The sequence below is a fragment of the Pelodiscus sinensis genome, chromosome 3 (assembly GCF_049634645.1).
Source record: "Pelodiscus sinensis isolate JC-2024 chromosome 3, ASM4963464v1, whole genome shotgun sequence".
Lineage (NCBI taxonomy): Eukaryota > Metazoa > Chordata > Testudines > Trionychidae > Pelodiscus > Pelodiscus sinensis.
Window position 1 is genome coordinate 135,245,398 of NC_134713.1, and position 21,022 is coordinate 135,266,419.

Here is a 21,022-nt window from a genome sequence, read left to right on the forward strand (position 1 = left end):
TCAAAGGAGATGCACTGGGGTAAAAGAGGAATAATTAGCCTTGTGCATGTAATAAGCTTTGTTTTTTTTAAAACAGAGCATGAAATTCACCTCATGTAAAAAACCAGTGCAAAGCTATGTGACACTTGCATGCTACATTAAGGGCATGAATGGATCTTAGGTAATGCCTATCTGATTAATGCAGGCCCTCTGAACAGGGGTGAATTTCTTTTCTAATAGTGTCAGGTCTTAAACAGATTTATATAGAACCTGCTCCTGGATCCCTTTCAAGTCCGTGTAAAATTTACTTCACTTCCAACAGAATTTCAGTTTACACTTAGTATCTGTGTCTGTGTGAAGAGTATACACCTGTCAGAAGTCAGCTTGGAATGCTCCTGCGAAGGAGAAGCTTTGTTGCACCAGATGCTATCATGCCTGAAAATCCCAGCTAGAATTATTTAGTATTCAGAAGATAGCCCTTGGTCAGCTGATCCCAAACCTCCAAACCCACAATTATTCTATCAATTAGTTAATGGTAATAAGCACCTACCAGTCCATACTTCATACACTTTTATGTCATTTTAAGTTCCTATTGTCAAAACAAGGTAATATTAGGAAATACGTTATGTAACCTGTACAAATAGCTAGTAACTGACACTGGAACAGTGGAGTTGGTGCCTGCAGAGGGGCCTCTGAATACTACTGTAATAGAAGTAATATCAACTATAATGTATGAGCCAGTCAGACTTACCAGAGATATGGGGTATTATGTGGTTGAATTAAGATGGAGAATCACCATGGAAGAAGCAGACAAATAGATATAGGGGGCTGACAGTTTTCTCAACTCCAGTTCGATGTAAGTTAACACTGAAGTATGGAGCTGATTCAGGATAGCATGGAAGTGTTCCTCAGCCCCATGTTCACTCCCCGCTCCTACCCCATGTCCATCTCTGTGGAATCTGTCAGATACATGATGAAGTTAAGGGATGGGGCAGACACTTTATTACCCTTCTGGAGGCCAGAATTTCAAAAAAGTGTTAGAAAATAGAATGTGGCACTTGGTACCTGTACCCAGGGCAAGGTGCTGAGTGATCTCAACTCCTGTTTCAATGCAGAAATTAAATCAGGTTGCAGAAAATGATTTGCAGGATTGAGTCCACAGTTTATCATGCCCCCCCTCCCTATCCCAGCCTTTCCAGCATTCCTTCTTCCAACTTCATCACAAAGAGCACATCGACAGTGGGAAATTATTTTGAAAGAAGTTATTTTGAAAGAATAACTCCTGAAATAACTATTTTGAAATTAGCATTATTCCTCTTCACAGGCTAGAGTTATTCTTTCAAAATAACCTGCCCATTATTTAGAAATAACATTATTTAGAAATGCTCGCCTTATGATTTTGAAATAAGGGGAGTTATTTCAAAATAACTCTCTAGCGCATACATGTCCAAAGAAAAAAAATCCAAGGTTCTGTTAACTTCCAATGGGAGATGGGCCCCAGCAGAAAGGCCAACAGCCTTGCTGGTCCCCTGGGAAAGACGTGTATGCGAGGGGCGGGGGCTCTGAATTTCCAGAAAGCCTGGGGCTCAGGTAGAAGGGACAGGGCTGAGGGCACCAGAATCTCAGCACTGCCCGAAACACATTGCACCAAAATCCCTCCCTCTTTCCAGCCATATGGCATTGGAGCAGGCCATAAGATGTTCCAACTGTGATTTCAAGGGTCCTGGGCAGGCCCTTTTGGATTGCTGGGGCCCAGGGCAACTGCTCCTGTCCCACCTCTCCCTGCTTCAGTGGGCCTGCAAAGCATGGATCTAGAACAAAACGTAGATCCATATTTCTCCAAAGTTTGCAGGTGCCCAGAAATGTGGTTTTCTTTCATTCTGTTATAAAGCTAGATGCCTGCTCTGAAGTGCCAATCTCACTACCACAATGTCTGTGGGTTTTAGACAAATCATAGAATACTAGGACTGGAAGGGACCTCAAGAGGTCATCGAGTCCAGTTCTCTGTCCTCATGATTTTGTTTTGGGCCTGTCTCTGCTTCGAATCCCACGGAACCAAATTGTACTCACTGATAATGGTTGCATGTCACCAGGTGAAGATAATCAGATCTTTACATGGGTGTTATAATTCCCATGAAAACTGCCAACACAGCTTTTCATTCTAAGAAATAGAAGACCTTCTCCTATCCCTCCAACTGAAGATTGTATTCTGAGATTATTTTATCCCAAAAGTTTACCTGAAATTACATTAAATTGAAGACTTTAGAGTGGAGGCTGTCTACTTTCCCAAAGTATTACGACAAAAGTTCCTTTAGTTCCACAAAGTTTATATAAACATTTTATTCTGCACACTGGTTTTTGCTAATACTGAAAAACCAGACTGTCTGGTTATTCTGGAATGAAAATAGCCAATGACAAAACTTGGGAGCGTTAGCTATGGGGAATCAAATCTACAACCCCTGGAAATTAATTCATGAGCTGCTACTGCCTGTTGGATAGTCTTTTAGGAAGCTCATAATTCTTCCACTGGCTTCATTGCCACTAAAGGGGGATAAAGAGCCACTCAAAGCAGGCAGTGGTTATATGGGGAAAATAATGCTGATCTCTTTTGTCAAGGGCTATAAGAGCTACTTCTACACAGCACTCTGAGAGTTAGGTATTGTTATTTTCTTTAGTGCTCTCATATAGACAGCAGCCACAACATAGCTGCTTGTATGCTCCAGTCCATTCCTGTCATCATTACACAGAGATAATTTAAAACATTGCTCCATAGACAATGGCATTATACTGGTGTAAAACATGTTTAAATGAGATGAGAAATGGGAGGCCTTCTAGTGCTGTTATCAATGCTCAGTCTACACCCCAAACGGGGTGTGCCGTGCTGTAGTCAGGGGATAACCCAGGTACATTCCTGTAGGACTCGGCCTACAGGAAGGGAAATCCCCCTTTTCTAAAATTGTAGCAGGTGTCATGACACAGTGTGCTGCCCGCAAGCAGACTGAAGGTTTCATCTCACCTCCCGTCTTCCATATATACAATAGGCTTCCCTTTCAGATGATACAATGCCTTTCTCTCACACCTCTCTGGGTCCAAATGGGCCCTTGGGAAACAAGGAAAGAAGGTGTGTGTGACAGGTTGGGTCACAGAGATCCCTTTGACACTGTCACCTGATGGGCTATGAATACCACAGCCTTCCTATCTGCCTTTTGGGGCACCCTACCACTGGGTCCTGCTGAGCCAGAATCTCTAGTCTTGCCCAGCAAAGGGGTCACAGCCCACAGCAGAATAACACAGATACTGAGGTTACGGCTACACTACGCGATTTGCAGGACGAGGCAATGCAATGAAGCACAGATTAGCATTTTCTCGCACTTCATTTGCACAATCTCTTCCACTCCATTTTTGCACAAGAGGTTTTAGTGGAAAAACAAGCAGTGTGGACGTTTCCTTTTTGCACAAGATCCTTATGCCTCTCCCAAGTGGGGCGGCGTTTAGAAAAAAAGGAAACGTCCGCATTGCTTGAGGTTTTTGAGCAAAAATAAGCAATGTGGACATTTCCTTTTTGTGCAAATCCTGCCCCACCGGGGAGAGGTATAAGGATCTTGCACAAAAAGGAAACATACACATTGCTTGTTTTTGCACAAAAAACCTCTAGCGCAAAAATGGACCAGAAAAGATTATGCAAATGAAGTGAGAGAAAATGCTAATCAGTGCTTCATTTGCATTGCTCTTCTGGCAAAGCGCGTGGTGTAGCCATAGCCTGAGACCAACTCAACTCTGGGCAGGGTCAGTCTAAGGGACTTGACACAGCACCCAAGTGCACAGCCCCAATGGGAACAGAACTCCAAATCAATCAGTCTCATTATGCATAAAGTTTATATAGAGTGAGTTCATAAGCTGTTCACCCTGTTTATCAGTGAAAGAGATGCACAGCTGTTACCCTTCCTCCGCCGATTAATAATTCTTTACACTGGGTTTATTAACAAAAGTGATTTTATTATGTATAAAAAGTATGATTTATGTGGTTTCAAGTGGTAGCAGGAAAATCAAAATAAGTTACCAAGTAAAATAAACCAAAACATGCCAGCTAAGCTTAATAGTCTTAGAAACTTGGTACATGCAATTTCTTACCCTAACAGTAGTTTAACCATCTTTCTCACAGACCCTAGTTTGGGTCTGATCCTTCTCCTTGTTCAGTCTTAGATGTTTTCAGCAGTCAATTGGTGATAAGAAGGGGGTGTTTTGCAACTGCCAGCTACCCATATTGTTTGGTTCCCTGCCTATAAGTAGATTTTCCAAAGGCAGGAATCCTTTGTGTTCTGATTCAACCTTTTCATATCCCTTGGAAGCGTACTACATTCAAATTAGGTTCAAGCATCAAGTAACCTGGCTATAAGCCTTAGCAGGACCAACCCTAGTTCAGGATTACAGGAAGCACAAGACTATTTCACAGATCATGGACTTGAGCATCAAGCCATTAAGTTCCTTAAATATCATTAATGCCTTTCATTAGCCCACATAGATCAATAAATAGGTTTCTACTTCATATTTATAACTTTATACAAGAATGATACATGGACACATATACAACACACACATTTAATGGATTATAAGTTCTTCCATGATAGGTTACATGCCCCGTTTTGCATAAAGCATATTCAAGTGAGATACATTTATATTCAAAAAACCCATTTTCATAATAAATAGGGGCATCATAGTGTGCTCTGCCTTTAGCTAGCACATGGCAAAAGTTTTGCAATAAAACATGGAGGTAAAATTCCAGTGAAGACATGTCAGGTTGTTGTTTTAAACTGAGTTACCAAGCCAAAGTAACTGTAGTTATGTCTACACTACAAGTTAAAGGAATGATTCCCAGCTCACATACACATAGTAGCATTTGCCCTCTTCTGAGCTAGTATGGTAACAATAAAAGTGCAGCTATGGTAGCACAAGCATAAGCAGCATGTACAAACTTCCCTGACTACATATGCATAGAGTTCAGGTGGGTATGCACTTGGAGTGGTTAGCATGGTGCTACCACCGCTCTAGTATTATTTTAGTATGCTAGCTAGATGATATCTAGCATGAGTACATCTACTTGAACTAGGAATCACACCCCCAGCTTACAGGGGAGTCACAGCTTATTATTTGACCTGCTCATTCATGTGAAACTTACACATTGCTCATTCATGTGGAACAAACAAGTTTATTTGGGCATAAGTATTGGGATTTTCATCTCATGTTAGTTACCATTGTTAACTAAGGCAAGGCAAGAACACAGCTTTTGCCTTGAGAAGGAGTGCCATTAGTCTCAATTTGTGCACGCATATTACAAAGTATTGCAGAAACATGTCAACATATTTCTCCCCCGTGAAGTGCACTCTACTTCATTAAGCACAATACATCCCCTTTGACTTTGCACACAAACTAATTTCAGCTATTTCTAGCCCCATGGTAGTCATTCCAAGAAGTCCTATAGTAATGCCCCTGAAAGACCTAGTAAAGACCCCGAAAGGCAAATATTTTCAAAGTTGAAGGCTAAAGTATAGCTGTTTGGAATTGTTCAGTTTTTGAACATTATTCAATTTATGATGTAGTTAACTAAAAATATTAACAAAATGTAAATGATTTCTTTGGAAGGGGGCAGAGTGTGGAGTTTTAAAATTAAGGGCCAGGGAAGGGGGCTGAGGCCAAAAGATGCAGAGGACCACATGGACTTAGACAGATACATTCCTTATGGAGGATTCATTAAAGGGGTACTCCATATCCTAATAAAAAAGGAGAGGATAGAAGTTGATATAGTACATGTAGGAACTGAAGAAAAAGCACTCAAATGGAAAGAGGAGTCCCATTCAATTCTATCACATGAAGGCAGACGACTAATACTCATTAATTTTATAAGTGCTCATGTACAGCTTCTAGTAGTCTACATACTAAGATGGGTGAATTTGACTACTTGGCATTGAATAGGTATATTGATATAATGGGAATCACAGAAACTGGGTGTAATGATGATAATCAATGAGACATGGTAATATAAGGCTACAAAAAATACAGGCATGATAGAACAGATTGTGCTGGTGAGTGAGTGGCATTGTATGTGAAATAAAACAGAGCCAATATAGTAACAATATTAAATGAATCAAACCATACTCTAAAATAAATGAGGAGTCCTATGGCACCTTAAAGACTAACACGTTTATTTGGGCATAAGCAATAGTGGGCTGAAGCCCATTTCATCGGACGCATGAAGTGGAAACTTCAGTTTGGCAGGAATATATATACACATGAGAAGATGGGAGTACTGCATTACTAGGCAGAGGACCAGGGTTAATGAGGACAATTCAGCCAGGGTGGATGTGGCCCACTCCCAACAGCTGAAGGTGAGAATAACCAAAAAGGGGGGGAAATTACTTTTTCTAGAAATCTAGCCACTCCGAGTCTCTATCAGAGTGGGTCTGAATAGTTACAGTTTTGCATATGAATTCCAGCCCTGCAGTTTCACACTGCAGTCTGGTTTTAAAGGGTTTTTTTGCTGAAGCATGTCAATTTTCAAGTCTGTTACTTGGGGTCCAGGGCGGATGAAGGTTGCTCTCCTGCTGGGTTTTGAATGTTCCTGCTCTTGATGTCTGATTTGTGTCCACTTATTCTTTTGTGTAAACACAATCAAGTTTGGCAAATGTACATGGGAGAGGGGCCTTGCCAGCACATGATGGTGTATAGCACATTGGTAGATGTGCAGGTGAGGTGAATGAGCCCCTGATAACTTGTCTGATGTAGTTAGGGCCTGTGATGATGTCCCTTGGGTAGATATGTGGACAGAGTTGGCAATGGGGTTTGTTACAGGGATTGGTCCCTTATCAATCCCTTATGCCCAAATAAATGGGTTAGTCTTTAGGATGATACAGTAATCTTGTTTTTAACACCTTGGAAGTGCAAAATACCAAAGAAATCCACCATACACCAGTCAGCTTCAAAAACAGAAACTACACAAAAATGAGGACGCTAGTAAACAGAAGAAAGGGACAATCGCAAGAATGAAAGGACGGCAAGTCCATAGAAATATTAAAAACACCATAATAGAGGCTAAAATTAAATGTATACCCAAAATAAAATAACGAAACAGTAAAAGGATCACAAATGCCGCCACCGATAAACAGAATGAAACAGGCAACTAGAGAAAAAAATCTTTTAAAAACTGGAAGTCAAATCCTACTGAGGACATTAAAAAGGAACCTAATCTCTGGCAAGTCAAGTCTAAAAGCATATAATAAGGCAGGCCAAAAAAGAATTTGAAGAAAAACAACTATCAAGAGACACAAAGACAGAGATCACATTGATTTTAAGCACATGAGTAGCAGAAAGCCTGCCAAGCAATCAGTGGGGCAACTGGCTGACCAAAGTTGCTACAGGAGCACTCAAGGAAGACAAAGCTGTTACAGAGAAGCCAAATTAATTCTTTGCCTCAGTCTTTGCTGCAGAGTAGATGAGGGAGATTTCCACACCTAAGCTGTTCTTTTTAGGTGACATATCTGAGGAACTGGCCTAGATTGAAGTGTCAATAGATGAGCTTTTTGAATAAATTGAGACATTAAACAGTAATGAATCACCAGGGCCAGATGGTATTCACTCAAGTGTTGTGAAGCAGTTCAAATATGAAATTGCAGAACTAGGAACAGTGCTATGTAAACCTCTCTCTTAAATCAGTCTCTGTCACTATCCTCCAGTCATTTATTATATAATGCTGATTTTTTTTAAAAGGTTCCAGAAGTGATCCTGGAATTTACACGCTCGTAAGCCTAACTTAGGTTCTAGGCAAATTGGTTGAAATTAAAGTGGAGAACAAAGTCAGACACATAGATAAACGTAATATGTTTGGGAATAGTCACAGCATTTGTAAAGGGAAATCATGCTTCCCAGTAGAATTGTTTGAGGGTATCAAGAAACATGTCGACAAGGGGGTACTTAGATATTTTCAGAAAGCCTTAGACAATGTCCTTCACCAAAGGCTCTTAAATAAACTAAGACCAGGTCTACACTACAGGAGAAAGTTAATCTAAGATACACAACTCCAGCTACAAGAACATATTGACAGTTGAATTTCTGCAGCATTCCCCACTGTGGAAGGTCAACAGGAGAAACTCTCCCATTAACTTCTCTTGCTCCTCATGGCCAGGTGGAGTACTGGGGTCGATGAAGCTCATGATACCATCTACATGTTTTGTTAGTCTTTAAGGTGCTACTTGTTTTTTTAAATCTAAAAATGTTAGTGTAAGGTGGCCGTGACTCTCTCCCCACCTGTCAGGATGAGAGACCTCACCACTTTGCTCCGCCACTTCTGGGGTTACTTTGGTTCATGGGAAAATTAATTCATTGTAAATTAGTCCAAAATGCAGTAAGGTTGAGGAACAGCAGAGAGTCTATTGCTAGGGACCCTGAGTCACAGCAGGGCAGGGCAACAAACAATCTGGTGAGGGCTCTAGCCTACAGTTCAGCAGAGCCATAGCAGTCTCAGGGAGCTTACCTCTCAGGTGGGGGCCAGACCAACGCAGACCTCCTAATAACCACGTGGAGAGTCTGCCACCCATGACAGTGGGATAACAGGGTGCAGGGCCCTAACAGTGAGGTAGTGGTCTGTCAGTGGAGAAATCTGACTGCTATTCCACTTCCTATGCTATGCTCCTCAGTTCCTGCCTATGCTCCTCAGTCAGGTGTATCTGGGCTTCAGGGTTATCATTGGCCTCTTTTGGGTAGATGGTGAGCAACAGTCCCACCAGTCCCTCTGGGAGTGGAGCACCAGTACAGTCCCCATCAGGCTTGGGCTTCGGTAGTAGGGAAGAGATGTCCTGCTCCTCCAGCAACTCTCCTCCAATTGAGCTAGAAGGATGACCTTTTATAGCGCCATCTCCGGTGCCTGTCCCGAGAAAGGTGAACAAGGACATGTTGTTTACTCCTTCACATAACACACAATCCAGGGGTCACCCACTGACATTAACAGACAGCAGACTTAAAATCAAACATAAGAAAATACTTCTTCACACCATGCACAGCCAACCTGTGGAACTCATTCCTGGGGATACTCTGAAGGTCAAAAAGAATTAGGTCCATCAATGGCTATCCTCCATGAACCTATAAGCTACAATGGTTAGGGCTGCAGCCCCATGGTCTGAGTGTCTCTAAACCACTGGCTGCCAGAGTAAACATTGGAGGACAGGGTTACAGGGCCAATAGAATCAGAAGACCCAAAGCCCCCTGTCCTCAAGGAATCTCTTTGGCCTTTCACCTCAGTCCCTATTTTCTCTCATGAAGGTAGCTCCTCCCCAGATACCTCAGGTAACATGGACATTAGCTAAAGAAAGTCATCAGGGAGAGTCATGCTGTCATCTCTGGATCTGCTGATGCTCCCCTGTACTAGAAGCACTGCATACAAGTGGCCTGTAAGAAAACTGAAGTGAAAACCAGAGAGTTTCTTTCTGTCAATGTTAGTAACGTAATCCCCTGCCTCCCCCCCCCCCACTGCACTGACTATAGTTAAATGAGCTTGAATTTAAAAAAGTCTAGGTGCTACATGATCTTAGATTCTATAACACGGAAAAATACTGTGCAGAGTCCAGAATCTAAGGCTGATTCTAGAGCATGGAGTGCACAGAATTCTCATTCTTGTATGCAGAATCAGATCCATATGCCCAATCCTGATATAAGCACCTGCTGTTTCTGCACATGAAGTGCTGCTCAAAATCCAGCCTTTTAAGAAGAGCAGCCGTGGCAGATATGGGATCCATTTTCCCCCTTTTCCACTAACCACAGGGGAACAAGTTACATTTCCTGGATTCTGAGCATGAACAGAAACAATATTGTTATTTTCCCAGCAATCTGCTAGCTAATGAACCAAACCTCTCTTCCTCCTAATGTACATAACAGCATACATCTTGTTGCAACCTGGGGGAAAAGCAGTTACCAGTCTTTTTTTTTTACTCCACTGATTAAAGAGAGCTCAACTAAATTTTTTTCATCATTGAAGAAAGTCACATTGGGGCCAGTCACTCGCAAAACCAGACTTTCAGCCAGTAGTGATTTAAAATGGTAGCCTGAAAACCTGTGAAAATGGTTTTATATTGGAACTGCTAACCACAACACAGGATGGAATACAAGAAAAGCTGTTCAGCTTCTGAAGGGAAAAAGTCTGCCAAAGCCTAGGAAGGAAAGGACTGGCTTCTGTATACCCTGTTTAGTGGATATTACAGGCCCTGTTGGAGAGATCTTGTGAAGTACTACTCTCTTCGCTGGGACTACCTGTGGGAGTAAATGCTCACCATCATGAGTGAGGAATCCATACTTTATCAATAATTCTACCTAATGCAGCCTTGACACACATGGTACAGCATGGTGCACTATAAAATGAAAGTGTATTTTGCATAGGACATCTTTAAGTATTTTAGGGGGCTGAAGCACATGACCTATGAGGAGATGATGAGGGATGTGGGTTTATTTAGTCTGCAGAAGAGAAGAGTGAGGGGGGATTTGATAGCAGCTTTCAACTTCCTGAAGGGAGTTTCCAAAGAGGATGGAGAGAAACTTTTCTCAGTAGTGACGGATGGCAGAACAAGGAGCAATGGTCTCCAGTTACAGTGCGGGAAGTCTAGGTTGAATATTAGGAAAACTATTTCACTAGGAAATTGGTGAAGCACTGGAATGGGTTACCTAGGGAGGTGGTGGAATCTCCATCCCTAGAGGTTTGACAATGCCTTGGCTGGGATGGTTTAGTTGGGATTGGTCCTGCTTTGGGTGAGTGTTGGACTCTATGACCTACTGAGGTCTCTTCCAGCCCTAGGATTCTATGGTAAAAGAGAAAATCTATAGTATATCTTTCACAATTATTTCTAAGTATAACTGAGAGAAAAAGCGAAGAGGAGTCCTGTGGCACCTTATAGACTAACTGAAGTGTAGGAGCATAAGCTTTCGTGGGCAAAGACCCACTTCGTCAGATGCATCTGACGAAGTGGGTCTTTGCCCACGAAAGCTTATGCTCCTACACTTCAGTTAGTCTATAAGGTGCCACAGGACTCCTCTTCGCTTTTGCAGATTCAGACTAACACGGCTACTCCTCTGATAAATGAGAGAAAAAGGTTTTATTAATTTGTTTAATATATATTTTAATGTTTAACTGCTATACATATTTATTTTAATACTTGTCAAACTCGTCTAATGCTCTTATGTCTGACAATGTTCTTCTCTGTACAACCACCAACATTCTTACCTACGGAGGTCAACCTCTGGGCTTCACATTCAGCATCCAATAGCCATATTATATCAGAGATCCCCTTCAGCTACTCCCCCTCAAATCCTGTCCTTTCCTGCATCTATGATTCTGGGACATCAGTTTTTCCAGAAAGTCCAAAAATACTAGTCTAAAATTCCACTCTGTGCAGAGAGCTATTATAATGTTTGTGCCAGGTAAGGCCCATGTAAACCCTGTTTATTCCTGCCTACAAATCATCCATAAATCATTTGGTGCCAAATGTTTGTTAGCATTCTGGTAAGCTATGTTGTGCACATTTGTTTATTAGAATTACATCAAATACTATGATTAACCATGCTTAAGTAGCCCATTGGCCATATGCTGGCTCTCTCTACAGGAATGAATTTATTTCGCCCTGAGTGAGCACTTGGTCAGAGGTATTTACTGTAAAACACTTAGCATGCTAATTAGATGGTAACTCTGACACTGGAAGCTATGGCAGTTTGGTTAAAATGTAAACAGACCATAAATCAGGAGCTCTGTCCTGAGGACCTCATCCAACAAATGTGCTGATTGCTGTCTTTGCTCGCAGTCAATGGGAATGGCGTATGCTTTGCACTTCATTAATCATCTGAATCTGACATGACTGGCCCAGATGTATTTATTGTCACAGCTCCAGTTAATACCCCCTTGGAATAACCAGTCCTTGATACGCCACTTATTGTAAGTTTTCCTGGATTTCCACAGGCTGCAGCACTATTTTCTTTCCTTAACCTCTTGCACATTTCCTGGATCCCAGTCTGTTGCCCTGCTACAGAAAGATAACTTCTCCCCACACATCAGGCTCCCAGAAGCAGTGCTTACTCCCAAGATAACCCAGTAACATAAAAACAATCTCTTCAAAACACCTCACTAAATGACGTGAACCTTCTGAGTTGAACTCTCTCAGGAGTCAAGCAGTAATTGGGAGGCATATTCCACAAACACCATGGATTTTTTACTTCCCTCAATTTGCAGAAGAGAGTACAAGAGTACAATTTTTGCACAAGAGAGTACAAATAATTTAAAAAGACTAACATCCTAATCACAGTGCCCCTTCACAATCTCACTTTTTCTTTGGAAATCCATCTGTTTTGAACAAGGTAGGGATCCCACTACCTCAGACTTCCACATGCAGCTCTTCTCAGGTTGAGGTAATGAACAGAGAGAAGAAAAAAAGAGCAGAATCATAGAATACTAGGACTGGAAAGGAGCTTGAGAGATCATCAAGTCCAGTCCCGTGCTCTTATGGAAGTTCCATCCCCCTTTGTCAGGTGACTCCCTGATCAACTTCCTCAGGTGACCAGAGACCCATACTCAACTATTTCATTGCCAGGTGACTTTTTCTCTGAGGAACCAGACTGCTATTTAGAGCTATGCCATTACAGTGGGAGACTACTCAACAACCCTAGTCTGTTATATTCTTTTTGCCTTTAGAATTTCAATCCAACATGGAGGCAGACAGACAGTAGAGAAGATCAAAGAGGCTGCACGTTCAAAATGGAGTTTGCAGTTTGGTTAAGATACATACAGATGATTCATAATCCGGCACAAAATTAATACATCATACACCTTCCCCAAATATCTTCTGGTAAATCCATACTACAGTATTACTTCAAGATTCTGGTACTTCTCTCTAATACAATAATTGCCAGAGCACATTAGTTATTGGATTTACATATTAATTAGCTTATAATTAACAGGGGCCTGATTCTATTCTGTCACTAGATAGGTGACCTGATACAATTGTTTTTCAAACTCTCGCTGAATAGCTTAAAAATACATATTTGGTTGATTTTTTTTTCAATGCCTGCAACATGGTCAAGCCACCTCCAGAGTCCACTACGCAAGTGCCTCTCTACTGGGCTCTTTAGGAACACAGAGAGAGGCTTTCTTGTGACCAATAACACCCCTTCTTTGGAGGGTGCGTATGTGTGTCCTGATTTGTTTAACATAAACAATTCCAACCATGTGCAAAGTTCCAAAACGTAGTCACATCAACACAGTACCTGTTCAGTTCTGCCCATCCCAGAGCCCGTCGGCAGATTGGGACTGAGATTTATCAAGCAGCTATTCCACCATCTTCTAGCTGCAGTCCATTCCTGCTCTTCCCAGCAGGAACTTCCCAGCCTGTCTGTTTGGAGCCCCTTTTTTCACCAGAAAAGGACCCAATACCCTTTTGGTGCTGCCTCTTCCCCATCCCCAGTTTTGATACATCAGCAGTCAAGCCCCTGTACTGTCCCCTCCAACAGTAGTCAAACCCCATCTGCTAAACAGCCTTCTTTCTCTAGACTCTAGACTCCAGGTCCCCGCCCCCCTTCCAGTCAGGGCCCCTTAGAAGAGCCGCTGCTACCTCAGTCTGCAGCATCTTGCTGTTCTTATAGGAACACAGGCCCCATACAACCAATACTGCACAGGTGAGCTGGAACAGTTCCTTCTTAAAGAGCCCAATCAATGCTATCGCAATGCCCATATTAACTCTCGAACAATGTATTTTTGACTGTAATTTTTATGAAAAAGATTGCTTTGCCTTTTATGTCAGGTTTTGCCTTTCACACGCTTTAGTGTCTTGCAACTGCACTGGGAAGCTGCAGTTGCATGAAGTGTTAAGCGTGTCCTGGCTTGTATAACAGTGAATGCTCAGCACTGCCCCAAAGGGTCAGGCCATATGTCAGTCACTGTGATAAACTGGAAACATTAGCTGATGATTAGAAACGTGTGTGTGTGTGTGTGTGTGTATACGTGTGTATACACATAAAGGACTCTTACAATTTTTTCCATGAATGAAATCAATATGTCATTAAAGAGGGAAGATAAGAAAACAAATGTGGAGAAAGTTGTGAAAAGTACATTTTTCCTTCTTCCTCATACACCTGATGAGCACTACATTGCAATTCAGCCACTATTACTGACATTTTTCTTTGCTTAAATAAGGTCAATTCTCTCTCATCCTCTGTATTTATTTATACCCATTTAGATGACTTTTCCCTAAAATAGTCAGGCAATGATGAATCTGGAGGTGCAAATTACTGGCAGATACATTGCAGGCTGAAGAATTTATATGGGAGAGTCAGGCACTCTCAGGAAAAGGCTGAGAATGGTTCAGATATCTCAAGTATCCTTTCCTCCAACCACCATTTCCAAGAATCCCTTGCCATTGCTGATTAAGCTGCAGAAGCAATTTTGGCAGTGTCTCTGGTGAGCACTGGACTGCTCCATTGGAAGTCTTGCATCTGATAATGCAGTTAGAAGATGTATCCCATGTTTCAATTAACTTCACCTTTAAATCTCCCCATGCTTTGTGATGGGGAGAGAGCTCTTCATGTTACTTACACACTGAAATTTACTTATTATATTATTTAAACTACCTAAGTATAAATATTGGTAATGTAGGTACCAAGGCTTAATTCAGCATGGCTTATGCCTGCTACACACTACCCAGTTTGAATGGTATATTGAGCTCCCGCGTTCACTCCAGGTGCAGAAGAAGGCTGAACTGGGCCCAGAAAGAAATTGTCACCCATGGTCACTGAGCGCTCAGTGGGACAGGAGGTATGGGCTCCAGTTGGTGATGAGGACTCTGGGGTGGGATAAGGTGTGGAGTTGTAGAAGGAGGTTTGGGATGCAACCCCCAGAGGGAGTGAGGATTCAGGACTGGGCTCTGACCTGGGGTAGAGGGTAGACTGTTGGAAGGGGGTCAGGGTGCAGGCTCCAATCATGTGATGTTCAATGAAAGCTGCTCTCCAATCAGTGGTACAGCAGAGCTAGAGCAGGCTCCCTACCCATCCTACTCTCACACGGCCCCTAGAACAATAGGTATGTCCTGCCCCCATTCAGAGGGGCCTGCCTGCACCTACAGGCGCCACTCAGTACCTTCCAATGGCCATGGTTCCCAGCCTGTGTGAGCTTCAGGGCTGGTGCTAGTGGAAGGAGCAACATGTGGAGCTTCCCCAATCACCCTTCTTCTATTCAGCAGGGATATGCTGGAGAGTCAACACTCACAGTTCCGGCCCTATGAGGGCAGGGTTCACTGAGGCTCAGGGTTCCTGGCCCGTGGCATGGAGACTTGTGATAGGCTGGAGGAAATGAAGCAGCAGGCTGGATTCAGCCTGTGGGCTATAGGTTCCCCACACCTGCTGTAAACCCTTTGGGATAAAGCATTGTTATCTGTCTGGCCGTTCATGTTCTGCTGCGCAGCACTATCATTTATTGCTCACATATGAGATGTGATACTTTTGTTTTCTGAGCAGAGCCTTATGTCTGTATTCATATGTAACTCACTAAATGACTGTCATACCGTATGCATTTCAAGCATGCTGGAAAAACAATTAAAAGAGCACGCAACATCCTTGTCAAGAGAGGTTAACAATAAAACAGGCAAAGAAAGACAGTCCCAGCTTTGAACCCAAGAGATTGCCAGACTAATTATGCACCAGGCTACCCAGTGACAGGTGTAATGCATTTGAGTCAGTGCAATTGGCTTGGAGGGCAGGCACAACAGTTGTGACATTAGCCCTTTTCAAAGCCCTCATCTGACTGTAGCTCATTTAAAAATAGGTGAGGCTATGCAGTGTACTGAAGACCCTGAGAATGAGAGAGTAATGTGCTATGTGGAGGGGCGAGTTATCTTTGAGATACAAAATTACAGGGCTCTCAGGGGTACTGAAGTGAATTATGATGACTCCTTGAAAGGTCTACCACAACTCCATTGATCTTTGTCTCTGCTATTCATTGACTTTAATAAACCTGCAAACATGGAAAGGCCTCTTGTCTCCCAGCTGAAACGGGTTTTAATATAAAAAAGGCTTGCTACAAGTGGTGCTGGGGGGGGGGGCGTGTCATACTATTAGTTATCTATAGGGATTTCAACAGCTTCTGGGTCTTCACAGAAAGGTTTGCAAATCCTACAATGTTATCATGAATAATTTGTCAGAAAATGTGTACTGGGAGTCCACTCTGGGCTATCCTTCTCTCTTAAAAGGTTTAGCCATCCATCTAGGTCACAGAACATAGATCACGTGTTTGGCGCTAATTCAGTGAAGCAGTTATTCAGGTACTTAGTTTTAAGCATGGGAGTAGTGCCAGTGACTTCGGTGGAACTACTCACATGCTTGAAACTAGGTATCTGTATAAATGCTGTTGCTGAAAGTTAAGCACTTCGTCACACTGTGTGCAGTATTTCATGACCTTGACTGCCAGTCTCAGAGAAGATGGTCAAGAAGCAGGGCAGACATCCCAAACAGTTTGTGTATTCCATAATTACATGACACCAGATCTAGTATCAAGTGTGAACTCCTAAAGCAGTGTCTCTCAACATAGTCTGCTTCCTGCGGCCCCCTCCTTGGCTGCAAATGGCAAACTGGAGCCAATGGGAACCACAAGGCTCAGTGGCTGTGGAGCCAGTAAATAAACACATCAGAGCGACCAGTTAGCAGGTTTCTCAGAGTCGTTTCGTTTTACGGCACTTTGAGAAACAGTGCCCTAAAACATTGCAACAGGCTTACTATGGGGCCAGACAGACGTGAATACCTCAGGCAAGTTGCACCTAGTGATACATGGTTCCTGACCACCAAAAATAAAAAATATTCAGGCTACTCCCAGTCCTAATGGACCACACACTCACCCCAGGTCAATGTACAGGCAGGATCTCACACCAAAGACAATGCTTGTAGCCAATCCTAGAGTGAGCTTGTTAAAGCTTTATTAATTACAAGAGGAGACGTATTGCTTGCTTTAACCTTGTAAGCATATATATATACACACACACACACACACATACAAATGAGTCAAAGACCATGGTTCCAAAAGGTCACAGTGGTAATGAATCTGTCAAGTCTGAATACATTTTAGAGATAACTCACGCTGACTCTGGGAGTTTCTGCTCCTGTTTTGTAACTCTGGCCCTGTGCAAGTCCAAACACCAAAAGATTACGTATTATTTTGTCAGTGTCTTTATCTCTTTCTTCCAGAATTCAAGCTGATGGGATGAGCTCTTTTGCATGCAGCCTCTTGATTGGTATAAGAGGTGCTTAACAAAGTCTCTGTATTGTGTTAGCCCACAGTGGCCCATTTAGTTTTGATGACCCTTCTTGATGGGCAGGAGGCAAGTCTTCCCCACCTTACAGGCAGCACTGAAGCCCTCCCTAGTCTGCCATCAGGTACTTTCCCACCAACACTGAAAGTCATCATTCTAAAAGGTTATCAGAGATTAAGCAATGCAATTAAATGTTTTGATTGAGCATTTGGAGATATGCTATGTTAACACAAGTAGCTTTGGTAATGTACTCTAAGTACAAATTAAGTATAAATTGATTCTTAAAAGAATGCTTACAGTGGGTTATCAACTGTAGGTCCAGGGCTCTTCATCACGGAACAGCCTTCCAGACAGGAAAGGAACAGTTGAAATGGTTTCCTCTGTGGTCTTCCTTTGAAAGGAGTGGTATACAGCACAGCTAGGAAGATGCATAGGGTGCGTCTAGCCTACAGGGTTTTGTTGACAAAAGTGGACTTTTGTCGACAGAACTACTGCCGCGTCTACACTTCCGCTGAGTTCCGTCGACATAACGTAGACAGAACTCGGCAGTTTTGTCGACAGCTGTAAACCTCATTCTATGAGGGATAATGCCTTTTGTCGATAGAGTTCTGTCGACAAGACGTTATTGCATCTACACTGTCCTTTGCATCTACAGAATCTGTCGACAAAACTTCTGTTGACAAAAGCCTGTAGTCTAGACATACTCATATGGTCCAAGTCTCTACCAAAACCATTCTGTAGGTTTCTCTGGAGACTTTGAGTCTGTTAGAACTGGTAGAAACATACCATATTTCTTCCACGTGAAATTCTGACATTCTTTTAAAAGTATTCAATGAATAATCAAAACCAAAACCTGAATTTTTCAATTTTCCAAACTTGATTTTGCAAAGCTGAATATTTTTAGTAAAAAAACAAAATTAGTATAACCACTCTCAGTTCCTTCCCCCAGGAAAATAATTGGTTTTGGCTTGTATGTTTTCATGAAAAACTGGATTATGAAAATGAGCATTCTTATGAGAGCTCAATTGTTAGGTCAGAACTCTGATCACTGCAACTTCAATTAGTTTTTCTGGCGATGGCTGATTGAGCAATTAGCTAATCAGAAGAGAGAAGCAAGAAACTAATTAGTCCTAAAATGGCTAATCTGATAAGAGTCAGGCAGGAAGTTTTGCAAGTGGGGGTGCGAAGATAGGGATAGTGGAGCCCAGATTGAAAGACCCTCAAGACAGGGAGATCTCATCCCCCCCTTACAGCCCAGGTAAGGAGGGACAAAGGTAGAGGGATTAAAACCAGCGACCTTGCACTGCACTGTTTTATTTTAAAATCTTCCACAAACACAGACTAAACATTAAAAAAACTCAGTCTGAACAATTTCTGGGATATCTGAGGATGGGATCCGCCTCACCCTGTCATGATGAAAATCCATTTTTCATTAAATATTGTTGGTTAAAAAATTGTGTTTTGCTTTACAGCTTACCTTAAAAAATGTGTCTGTTTCTGTGCAGCAGCAATTACATTAAGAAGGAGACTATCCTGCTGACTTCCAGGTGATGTTGTTGTTTGGGGGATCGGGGCCCTCCATATTACTGCCATCTTACCACCTCTAGCAAGATGGCTTCCATGGGAGTTGTACTAATATGCAAAGCCCTTCACAAGATTGGCCCTAGCTAGAGTGTGGAGAGAAAACGTGCAGGAGCTGGATCTGGATTATGCAACTCTCTCCCACAATATACATATGCTACAATAACCCCCTCTTCAATATACACAAATTGTGGCCATTTCTTTTTCAGCATGGGATGAAAAAAAGATTTCTAGTTTTAGGTACTTGAGGGCCACTCTGACATTACCATACATGTATCTAGAAAGGCAGAATGTCTACATTTCCCTTGTATTTATATACTTTTGTTTTACTAAATCTGTTAACTTGTTAGGTATTCAAGCCTTTGCTGTAGCGTAGGGGTTCTCAGGCTGTGGAAGGTCAACAGAGCCTAGGGGTGATCCCCCTCCCGCAAAAATGTTGATAGAAACATAAAAACCCACCTGCTGCTACTGATATTAGCCATTGGAAATTGTTGACATCTCATTGTAAGCCTCCAACTACCCCAAAATTAAACACTTCCTTTTGCCAAAGCCCAAAATATTTTCAGCTAAGAGTTGTTGGTTTTGTAAATGAAAAGTTTATTTTTTTCCTGCAGAAAACACAGAAAAATTGTTGAGTCAAACACTTCCTTTTCCACTGAAAATAGTTTGGACAGAAAATCTCTAACAGCTCTGGTCATAACCACCCAGCCTTCCCATATTGCTTGAGAGGGTTATAGTCAAGGTCCTGGATAAATAGGGGCCTAGGGTAGACAATTTGCAAAGATTGGGAGCCATTGCTCTAAACGGCATCTTTTTAATAAACTGCTGTTTGCTTTGGCTATTTGTGCAGTGCTACTGTGTTTAATTTGTATCCGTTTATACTGAGATGTAGCAAATGTACAGACAGTGTGAAAAAAGCATTCCACACCTTCCTGTAAGTGGATAAAAGGCAGTCTATCACGGTGCTCACTGGGTAAAATATTCATGAAGATATGTTCAAAAAGCAGTAGCATGAAAGCGTTGGGACTTGAACACAGCAAATTTTGAGAGAACACCAAATGGACTGCTGAAAAATGATTAGAATCAATGCTTGGAAAATACACTGTTAAAGAATGAGAAGTATTTGAAGCAATGACAGACAGCACAATTCAATCGGTGTTCATTACAGAGGAATATAGGTGTCAAAAATGACAAAGGAAACTAATGGGGGTTAGCAAAGAAGCGGAAAACAATATCAAACACGAACAGTAAAACATTCACAAAGTGAAAATGATCCTGGGGGAAAAAAATAGGAGGACTGCTAGGTTACATTAGAGAGGAGTCCTACATGAGGTGCAAGAAAATATATACAAGGCCAACAGCAAAAACTTCTGAGCAACTTGGAAGTTTTTCAAGTAAGTGCTGTAAAATTTTGTACAGTTTTCTAACAGTACAGGCAGTCCCCAGGTTACGTACAAGATAGGGACTGTAGGTTTGTTCTTAAGTTGAATTTGTATGTAAGTCGTAACTGGTACATATTGTAGGGGAAACTCTAGCCAAACATTTCTCCAGAGCTCAGTTTTATTCTCCCACACCTCACTTCCCTCAGTCCTTTATTCTCAGGCTGAGGTGTCTGCTCAGAAAAGCCGCTCCGCGTCTCCCTGGTCTGCTGGGGGGAAGCAGCTAGTGTGGGGTTGCCTCACCCCGTTTGTAAGTAGGGATCCGATGTAAGTCGGATCCATGTAACCCGGGGACTGCCTGTATAGCCAATTCCTGAAAGTAGAAATACAGTGGAGTAGTGAAAAATGTTGTTAGAACTATTAGTAGCAATCTCACATCTGGGAGCTATAAGGATGCAGAAGGAACTTTCAGGTTACCATCATCTTCAGTGCTTACTTTATAATGAAAGAGATGACAGGGCACAAGCAATTTTTTTAAAATTTTCATAAGTGATGCAGCAAGCCCAGCTGCCAGAGCTATAGGTTGCTGAGCAGAGAAGATGTCAGCACACAGCCCTGTCAAACCTTGGCACAAATTAAGCACTGATTGTCTTCATGTAGAAGGATGCCAGAGCACATTCTATATGTTGCTACTGCATATGCAGAGAGCAATTCATGCACATCTTAATTGGAGAAGGAAGTTCAATATAGGAGGCCTAATTCTGCAATGTC